General features: G+C 39.3%; 1 protein-coding gene across 5 annotated transcripts in view; it reads right to left on the reverse strand.

The window, feature by feature from the left end:
• Window positions 1-11,241, reverse strand: part of igdcc4 (immunoglobulin superfamily, DCC subclass, member 4) — a 49,045-nt gene that overhangs the window by 33,525 nt on the left and 4,279 nt on the right. The window lies entirely within an intron of this gene.

An 11,241-nucleotide genomic window follows, 5' to 3' on the forward strand; every position in this document is an offset into this window, starting at 1 on the left:
GCAAATGAAATGAAAATGAATGAATTCATGGTATCAGACAACACAAGAACATCGGTGTGTTATTCCAACTGCACTTATCTTCCAGATGTTTTAGACACTCCTTTACAATATTCTTTATCTCCTATCTTTATATTACTGCATCTTACCTCTTTGCTCTCTATTTTACAACAGTAAGTGCAGTCAAAGTTTTAATTCAGGTCGGTGAAGAACAAGGTGGAAGGAGAAAATTGAAAAAAAAAAGAAAAGGCTCTCAGGAGAAAAGCGAATTAATGAAAAGAGAAGAGGGGAAAGATCAAGAGAGATTTGGAGATAAAAAGAACTGAAGACTCCAGATCTTGACTGACAAGACGGCAGTCAATTATCTTTTATGAGGAGGCAGGATAGCATTAGACACATAAGGAAAAACGTGAAAAAGGGTCAATAATAGCTCTTCATTGCATTACTTTCAGTAGACTACACATATTTTCCTATGCATGATCTAATGCTAATGCTTTGAATGTATGCTTATTTCTTAATACATTATGCATTAACATAACATACTGTGTAAAAGAAGATTAACATCTGTTTTGTTATCTGTGTAATAGGAGGAGAAAATAATTTTCTTTGTAAATGGACAATACAGTTACACTTTCTATTATTTCCAAGCTAACTACTTCTCTTAGTGCTCAACAGCACTTCCATGAAACATTAACATTAAAGGAGCTCCAGTCAGAAGAAATAGTAATAAAACACTGCAAAATATATGCACAACAAATAATGAGGAAAATGAAACAGATTTTACTTGAGCATTGCCATTTTAGTACATTTGAACTGTCATAATACATAATGAAAAAGTAATAAAATTTGAAAAAAATGAATCACCACTGCAAACACTGCATCATCATATCCCTGTTGGGTACTTGTTCTTCTTTATCTACTGTATATAGTGTTTATATTTGATCATACTATGTATTGTCATATAGCCGGCTTAGTTCTGTATTTTTCAACGTTTTTTGTCCTGTTTCGCTGCTGCTGAGTGCCGACTGCAGTTTGCTCGCTCAGGACTAGACCAATTTCAAAAAATGTTGTCTAAATCAGTCACATAGGCAGAAAACATGGGGAAATAGGTTCAAGTTAGTTTCTTTAAATGTATTTTTCATGAAGTTATTATTGTACAAGTAATATCATTTAAACTTCCCATATATAGTTAATTTGACAAAGCTCTTTGTGAATTCAGCTGTTTTCTCACATATGTACAGGCGCGCGCGCACACACACACACAAACACACACACACACACACACACAAACAGGTTTCTTTTTTCTCCAGCATTGGATTAATTAAGTTAATGGGAGATAGAATTTTTTCCTTGATTAAATGAGGCCAGACCCCCTACCATCACTTCCTGATGATAATGCTGAGAAAGGCTGCACAGCGCTCTGGCACACACACCTACACACACACACACACACACACACACACACACACACACCATGGAGACAACATAAACATGCATGCACACACCCAAAACCCATACAAATAAAATAAGGAACAAACAGGCACAGATTTAGAGAACACCAAAACATGTTCACAGTCTTGTCAGAACAGAAACACTCGCGTACAAGCTTGCCAACACACGAGACAGATCACCTCCACAGCTCCTCTTTTCCTCTCTCCCATTTCAACTAATTAGGCCTCATTAAGTCATTAGAACATTAGCAGCCATTTGCCAGCTCACTGCCAATGGTTTCACTTGGCGAGGGGTAGGGATCATTCTGTGTTGGACATGGAAGTTATTTATGACTCACATAACTGGAGTAGATGGTAGTAGTGGGATGAGGAACATGCAAAATAGGGAAAAAATCTGGAAAACACTCATTTGCTTTCATCAAGGTTTTGACATCTTAAGCGGTGTAAAACATAATAAAAGATAGGTGTCCAACCTAGAAAAGTTAATGTAACATTTTCAGAACTGAGGAATGGCATGACCTACTATCCTTTTAAAAAGTAGGCACGGTAAGCATATCACATATTTCAAGTAATGGCTATTTCATCGGGGAATAAAACACTTGATATCCACACACACATTTGCACCAGAAACCTCAATATGCCCTAGATTTGGGGCCGTGTGTGGGCACACACACATATACACGCATTTTCACATACTAACATAAACACGCACGGACCCATTCCAACACACACAGACGCTTGCACGCCCGCACGGTAACTGTCAGTGTCTCATGAGGACACAATGTGGTAAAGAGGGGGGGATCTGTGAAGTGGCCATTTTGCCATTTTACTGTACAAATGGGAGCTGCTGGAAAGGACAGGGTGCACTCTGGGATATAGTAGCGGCTGTGCGATCTCACTGAGCTGCAGTGAATGGATTGTGATGGCACTGCGCCAAGCAGTTCATAGCTTACTCTAAGTGCAGAGAGGACAGCGGTTTACAAAAGGGAGAGAGAGGAAAAAACAGGAAAAAAGATACAAGGAAGCAAAAATGTCACACATAAATTATACATTGCACCTTTAGCCGCCGACATTTTTGACCCTTTATCTGTAATTTGAATAAAGTAAGAAAACAGTGGTTGTATGATTCCAGAGATTTTGTGAAATTAAATCACATGTTTGGTGTACCTCCATACTACTGCCATATATCAGGTGGAGAAATGGATAGACGTAAGAGTTTGTAGATTTGTAGTCCTATTGACAATGAAAGAGAGCCAGCCACTGAAACAAAACACATAAAAACAGAAACACCCTGTCCATGTCTGTCACTAAGACAGAGAAAAAGAGAGAAAGGGGAGGAGAAATGAAGAAGTTAGAGTGGCAGTGCTCTCGATACCATCAACACTTATTCCGCTAGTCCATTTCTGTTAATGGATCACCTATTCACAAAACTTTTCGGAGAACAGAAGGAGAAAGAGGAGGAGAGTGACCAAACACAACAAATATTTCACCCAGCCCGGCTCACTGTCAACAGAGAGTGGACACCCCGTGACCCGAAGGCCACAGCTCAGGTTTCCACAGCCTCTAAAGTGAAGCTATACAATACCTCAGGCCTTTCAGGAACTAGGTACACACACACACAAAGAGGCCTGAAAGAGTCCAAAAATGGGTGCTCCGAGTAATAAATAAAATTTTCTTTTTACTCGAGGCAGCAATTCCTCAGACAAATTTCAGAATGAGTCTAATTTACCAAGTGACATTCATACCCCACTTTCATGTCTATGACAGCCATGTCTTTGTAGATGGTTTGTGAATCAACACATCTGTTTTACACAGTTATTAGCTTGTCCTGATATACATCATGTTGGCTTATATATATTTATATATCACAGCTATATAAGATGGCACTTAAACAAGAATAACCGTGAAAGCAAGTCTTTGAGGCTGTACTTTGGCACAGTGGTGATTTCAGCTAAATGCTAGCATCAGCATGATAACATGCTCACAATGACAATTCTAACATGCTGATGTATAGCAGACATAATGTTTACCATGTTCACCATCTTAGTTAGCATGCTAACATTTGCTAATTAGTACTATCTGAGGCTGATGGGAATGTCATTAGCTTTTGGTCATAAATCAAAGTATAGGAAAAATTGACCTGATGGTGGTACTGGATGAAACGTTAAGAGATCACCAGTGATGATAATCCATCCAGAGGGGAACATGGATATCTGCACCAAATTTCATGGCAAGCCATCAAATAGTTGTCATGATATTTCACCAAAAAACTAAATTGTCAACCTCATGGTGGCGCTAGAGAAAAAGTCAGGCTATCCCTAAAGTCAGCAGACTCAATTTCATGGTAACATATCCAATAGTTGTTGAGATATTTCAGTCTGGACCAGAGTGGTGGACTGACCAACAGCCTGACATTGACATCCATAGAACTACACAGCTAGCATGGCTAAAAGCTGGTTTAATCATACAGTGTTACACGAACAAGCGCCGAGTAGACAAAACGAGGTCACATACTTAAAAAAGTGCAGAATGCAAGGTAAGAAATGGAAAGAGTGGATACGAGAAAAAGAAAGAGACCCAGAATTACAGAATAAAATAGAGGACTGAACAGTGCAGATAGGATTAGGGCAGCCTTAGGATTCAACTGAAAGAGAACAGCAAAATGTGATTACAGACGCTTTTGTTGAGAGGGACCACTAACACACTCAAAGCAGTGACAAACAGACTGCCTTGTACCTCCTGCTAAATTGACACAGCGGCAGTAGATAATTGCTATGAGTTGTTCCTGAATGATGTTAGCAATGTTGTATTGTACATGTGGGTGGTACTTCTCTGGGGGAAAAAACAGGGTTGTAGGACATCACTATGCTATGCTCTGAAACCTAAATACAGGCTGAGTGGACAGGGACAGATGGTCTGATTGATAGCACTGGGCAATTTCCAGCAGGAAAACTTGTGCGTGTGTGTGTTTGCGTGTGAGTGTGTGTGTTTGTTTGGCATGTCTAGATAATACAAACCAAACCCCAAGCCTTTGTTTGCTAATTCAATTATCTTACATCAATAGCAACAAGGTAAAAAAAATAGCCTAGGCACTTAAATGTGCTTGTGGCCAAAACCTACCCACTGTGTGAATTAATCGATAGGTTCAAGCCATAGTTTTGATAATCTGAGCAGAGAGACAGCTAGCAATAAATCCTGCTGGGAGGCTCTCGGGTTTCGGTATGCAGGTGGAAATGCCTGAGAAATAAACAAGAAACAGAAAGTCCCTCTGACAGACGCACCTCACTACTGTCTAAATATTTAGGATTTTATCTTGTAGGCTTCATTTCTGGCTTTCCATGTTAAACATGTTGGCTTGGGTATTGGGTTGTTCCTTCTGTGAAAATGTAAAGCACAGTCAGGTATCTGAAGCATGCTACACGTTCAACCCTCTTTATGAGTCAAAAATTGCTCTGATGGCAAATTAAAACGCTGTGTTTACTAGTTGAGCAATGCTACTCACAGAGGCCCAACATTTCACTGTATCCAGTGTGACGCTGTGAGTCACTCAACAAACCGAACAGCTGCCGTGTCAGGTGTTGACCGTTCCAGCTGTGTTTCCTCCCATGACTATACAGCAGGGTTCTTCCCACACCCAGTCATCTTAATCACAAACACGCACAGTCACTTTCACTGTCAGAAAGCTGATAGATTGAATCAAAGATTTTAGTCTGACCTTGGATACGAGTCGATTGAGTTTACACATCGACATGCTGCAAAATTAATAGACAAAAATGTGCTTTATTCACTTTAAGGGGTGCAATTTTGTCTCTGGTGTAAAACTGAAACTAACTCTAAAATTGTTATTTTCCTTATTAATTAATCTGATGAGTATTTTGTTTGATTCATCAGTTAGTTGCCTGAGTTGACACATTCAAATATATATAATTTACTCAGTCTTACTTTCATAGAAGACTGAGAAAACAAGTAAAAGGGGGGTCCCTCATGCCTCCTGTTCTATGTACAGTGCTCATTCATCCCAGTCGGACTTCCTCCAATCACAGAGCAGCACTCCTGCATGAAGGGCCTCCCAGCAGCACGGGGCCTCCACATGGCCATGTCAAGTGCCAGGCCCACTCGCATGAGTCAACAAAGCGAGCAATAAAACTAACATGGGAGTAACACAGGTGATCCAAATCAGAATCTGTTTGTCCGCGCAGCTGCACAATGAATGTACAGGAATTTGTGCGGGTGACATTGGTGCACAAGACGACATACTGGTAACGTGAAGGTTCCCAGTTTGTAGAGACAAACGCATAACAAAGAGACATACTAGATGGTAAAACAGTCTAAAAACACTCCCCTCTAACTCAACTCTAAGGGCGGCACATGTACATTTTAACGCTCATGTGCAAGGATCAGGGTTGAGCATCTCACACAAGGTCAGGATGATGCATGAGTCTGCTGTGTGACACTACCTGGTACATGTACTGATGAAGGGCACACTGCACTGGGAGGGCTTCACATATTATGCTCACACTGGGGTTTTCAAAAATGACACTTTCCATCAGCAAAGTGAGAGAGACGTGCCATGAGTAACATACTGCATTTAAATGAGAACTAAAGGTCGTGTGTACTCAGTATGAATGCACAAACGATTGTTCAAGAGATTCATAAATGTGTGTATTGTATGATAGTTACAGTGAATATGAGTAATTCAGGAATTTAAGGCACAATCTTCTGCTGCGCTTGCACTAGAAAAAAAGAAAAAGTCAGCCCTCCTTTGACTTCTAAGCTGGTGAATCTCCTGAAATCTCTTTCTCTCCACAGCATGCACTCATCAATATCTAACAAATCTTCTGTTAGATTTATCTCTATTTACCCACACCGTCCCGCCTAAATGGCTACCTTCGGCGTTATCCTCTGCTCTCATGTGACCAAGCAGACAGAAGGGAGGAATGGAAAGAATGTGAATGCAGGTTAGATGAGCGAGAAAGTGAGCGCCGCCAGACTGCTGCTTCTCTCTCACACACACACAAAGAGAAAGATAAAACTAATAGAATAAAAGCCAAATTAATTTAAACAAAAAAGTATATATATTTACACAGTTGACTTCTTAGTATGTATACTATCTTCAAAAGGACATCTGTGGAATGAATAACCACTTCTATAAAGAGCTGGTTTCCTCCCCTTGACTCATTAAAACAAAATATTTCTGCATCTTCACAAACAAAGATGATGTTCAAGGCTGCCACCACTGTCAATGGAGTTTGGGCTATGGATAGAACAAGTGCTGGGATTAAAATGAGAGAATGATTAGGCCATTGGACTGAGGTTAGTGCTGGCTGCTCAGATAATGTACTGTGTGCCACTTTCACTGCAGCTGTGACCCTACTCTGAGCCTCAGCTCAAATCACATCATGTAAAGTTATCAATTACACTCTATGGCCCACCTTAATGACCTAGTAAGCCGACAGGATGAACTGCACAATCCCTCTGAGTTGCATCACTGCAGTGGTAATATCTATTTATGCTCGTGGGATCAAAGAATTAACAGATAGCAGCATTACCGAAGAGTATCTTGGAATCATTTGATCTCTGTGCAACTGAGGTGCAACAGTGCAAAAGCTGCTGGAGGAGAATATCACTGTAGCATTGTAAGGCATTCTACAAAAATGCTCTGCCAATTTTATATGTCTGGGATATCTGAAAAGTAAAACCTTTTCGTAACGTTTTCTAATAGCTCAGGTGTGAAAAAATGCAGGTACACTGCTGGTAAAGGCACAGTCAAGAATACTATTCTCTTACATATGACATTCTTGTGTATAGTGTGCAAACTGCTCACAAAAGACTTTGAGATGAAGCTTTACATGCTGCACCAGGTAAGATTTGACTCTGACATGTGACTTTTGCAAGCTATGCAATATAATGACTAGTGTAAGTCAAATGGCCAAATTAGAAAACGGCTCTCCTTCAGATGGCTAGATAAAAAGATTCCATATACCTGACACGTCGCTTGGCTTGTCTCGTGGCTCAAATTCTACATACCATCAAAGTATATCTGTAACCCTCCTGTCATGATTGAAAAGTCAAAATGGAACTTTTCCATGAATGCCGAAAAGCCAATAAAGTTCTATACCTGAAAAACTTTATATTAAAAATTATATCGTGTTGGAATACAACAAAAGCCAGAAAATGGAAAGAAATTGAAGCTTTATGATCTCTAAATGTATTTGATAGGCATTATAATCTCTGTTGAAGGTTTTAGATGGGAAAAGATCTTTCCATTTGTCTATTTTATCTTCAGATTGTTCTTTGTTTTTCCAAAGATCTGACCCTGGCTGATCAAAATACACACGTGTGCTTACTCCAATTTATCACTTATTAGCTTGGACATTTTCCAGATATAAGTGGCCGGGCTATTTACAACTGAAAAAAAAAAAAAAACACTAACAAAATATATTCAACACAACGCTTCTGTGCTCAAGATTGCTTCTCTGGCAACACAAATAGGCACACACAGGGCACCATAAAAATCAACAAATTCGCTGCATAAATATACCCAGCTGAAACTAAGCCCAGGGCATCTTTAAATAATATGCATCCTAATTTAGAAAGGACTCTGGGGAGAGGATCAAGATGCACTCACAAATCGCAGCTGACACACCCACGCTTACACGCAAAAAAGCAGGCGGGGGTGAATGTACCTCAGCAAACACACACATGCAGATATTTAATGTACCTCTAATGTGTAATGAGCTATTCTCCACAGGCACTGCTGCCCAACAAGCTCTGGTTTCTCAAGAGAGTCTCAAGAGACCTTTGTAGGTATGCTCACAGAAATACTGATAGAGCGCGATAAGTTTGGACCCAAACTTCAAACAACGAACATAGTCATTAAAGGTGCAATTTACCCGCTGCACTTGTTAGAATAACAACCACAAACACAACCTACACAGACTTTTGGTGACCAGGGCAGTTTCATACTGATATTAGACACATGAGCAGTAACAGTAAAGGCCAATGCAAGTCGATCTACAACCAGCATACATCCCTCTACAAATTCAATGTTTAATATTCTGCAGCTGCCACTATACGGGAGGTTGAACAGCCGGCCCTCTGATGTAGACACAACAAACTGGAGCTGAACACACTCTAAACATTACATATGGTGGTAGAGTTCAGGAGTAGACATGGATGACAACCTTAGGGGATCTAAAGGTGGAGACCAACATTTACTCCATCTTCCTGCATCTTCTATATGGCATATATTTGTTTCTGTGGCTATTTCTTTACCTATTTGGGTATATATATATATACATATATAATAGCAGTGTGTCTGTTTGCTAGTCAGTACATTGAGAACCACTAACAGCTTCCAGTTCAGATACCATTTTGACACCAAGTATGAAACAGGACAACCTCCAGAAATACCACTACATCACTGGTGTACTGGAGCCTTGTGGACTAGCACAACATAATCAGATCGTTAGGCAAAAGCAGTCAGCAGGAAGAAAACTAGTGCCAGAAAGCAAAAAAAAAAAAAGCTTTAAAAGAACCTTTAAAGCCACTTTGTTTTGGTTTGCTGCTTTTAGCACCAATCAACCTGTTTAGTAACACATGCCATTTGTTCGCTTACTTGCACAGTATGAAATTTATTCTATGATTGACAATGTAAACAAGTCGAAGTGAATCCAGCATCTAAAGAGCCAAAGAGAGCAAGACATTTTTCTCAATATTTGGAAGATCAAACAGTGGCCAATAGAGTTTTGAACTTGTATTAAAAATGTAGTATGAAAAGAAAACTCCAGTGGGAGGCCCATGTGGTTTTGTTTATGTGTAAATGTTACACAGTGGTAACCATGAAAATCTATCAAAAGGAAAAGGTTTGTTACTAACCTCAGCTTTTGTTGCACATTTTTATTGCAATTTCAAGCTGCTATTATGACACAAATGTAAGAGTTTATCTCACAGGTTTGTGTAGTTGTGTAGTACATTGTTTGAATTGTCCAACAATCAATTATTCATTAACACACACATTTCAGCATATGGTCTGCTCTGCTTGACATTACTCTGGTGTTGTGACACCCCGAGACTGAAGCCAAGATAATGGAAGTAAACACCGAGGCAAAAAAAATTCAAATTAAATTTGTAAGTAAATGTTGAATTGTGAAACAGCTGTTAAACGTCAATTCAATTTAGCACCGGTATGCATGTCGTGCAGAATATCGTTCAACTTTATTGCAGCTAGTGATGCAACTTTTGAGACAGCGATACCTCTGACTTCACTATGGGAGCCCTGTGAGGCAAGTCAGAAAAAAAACTCTGTTCATCCATTTTATAAGTCTGACTGAAATAGTTTTCTATCCTGTGTTCATGACTTATAGGATAAACTTTTTAAGTTTCTAGTATTTGTTGTAGTAATATGCTTTCGGCCACAAGAGGCTGAAGTGCACTAATACCCCATGTTCTAAATAGGGTTTAAAGTATTCATGTTTTCTTCCAGGTGAGTTTTAATTTCTCCATACCCTCTCTTCACAAGGTACATCTATGTTAGCATGTTATGTAACATTACTGTTATGTCTTTCTTTTGACAAGACATCTCTTGTAATCTTTGCTTCACCTGGAAGAAAACGGATCCTGACAAAAAAAAATAAAATTACCATAAGACTTTTTTTTAACTTGTTTTTACAAATGTAAAAAAAGGACTTTAAATCATGACCTTTTTTTCTCCTGTTCTTAAGTCCTAACACAGGAGATAAAACTATTTAGATCAGAAACTGCATCTTCCTTCAACTTGCCTCTGCTGCAAACTGAAATGTATGCATTTTGTGTTAAATTTGAAATGTAAAAAAAAAAACATTACAATGTTTGTAACACACCAAACTCACTAGATTCAAAATATCTTCCTCTGACACTGTGCCAAGCCAAAAAACATAACCCCTTGTGTAATTTTACATCTCCATGATATTTAAGCTAGAAAATGGACTTTGCCCCAGAGTACCCTGGTGCAATGTGTTGAATAAATGGTTGACTCAAAAAACATTTCCCTCCCACCACCATGCCTAACACTGCTCACAGTAACTTCAGCAGTGTGATTCCTACAGGCACATTTTCCTCGGGTGTTCAGTCAAAATATTAACTTTGTATGAAACAAGCTGCTGAGATGACCCTGACTGACCTGAGAATATTAGAGGAATAACAGTGGGTTTTGCCTCGAACAGTAACTCAGAGACTAGATGTTGAGTTGTAGAGTTATCCATATCCAATAAAATAATGTAATTTAATCCTTCCTTGAGCTGAAATCACACAGAGGTAGTGTAAGGTCATTTCAAAGAAATCTAAAAATAAGACATCAACAGTGTTGTGATGTTAATGGATTGGCTCACAGCCTTCACAGGCACGTCAGGAGCATGTGAGTAAATGCTGCTCATTTGGATACCTTTTATTTACTTTTAATTATAGACTAACACAAAGTTTACAGTGCAACACAATAGCTGTTCACCACAGTCTACATTGTTACTGTCTGATAAGGTAACATTACAAGTTAAAACAGGGGCTGAAATTAATGTGAGGTGCTTTTTCCCCTTAACTGTAGCATATCACACTCTGCTGCTACAGTGGAACTGCAGGAGACTGCTGTTGCTCTGGGCATCTCCCAAATGTGTGACTATGTGAGTGTTAAGCTGAACCGCGCAGAAAAGCATCACGTGAGCTCGAGCAACACTTGCTAAACACATCAAATGACTAGGAGGACTGAGAGGAGTGGAACACTGTGAAGGCATTTGGTGCATCGAGGGTAAATGATCTCATG

The sequence above is a fragment of the Micropterus salmoides genome, unplaced genomic scaffold (genome assembly GCF_014851395.1).
Source record: "Micropterus salmoides isolate LMB-PRFRI ecotype aquatic unplaced genomic scaffold, ASM1485139v1 Ms_hic_scaffold_6, whole genome shotgun sequence".
Classification (NCBI taxonomy): Eukaryota; Metazoa; Chordata; class Actinopteri; order Centrarchiformes; family Centrarchidae; genus Micropterus; species Micropterus salmoides.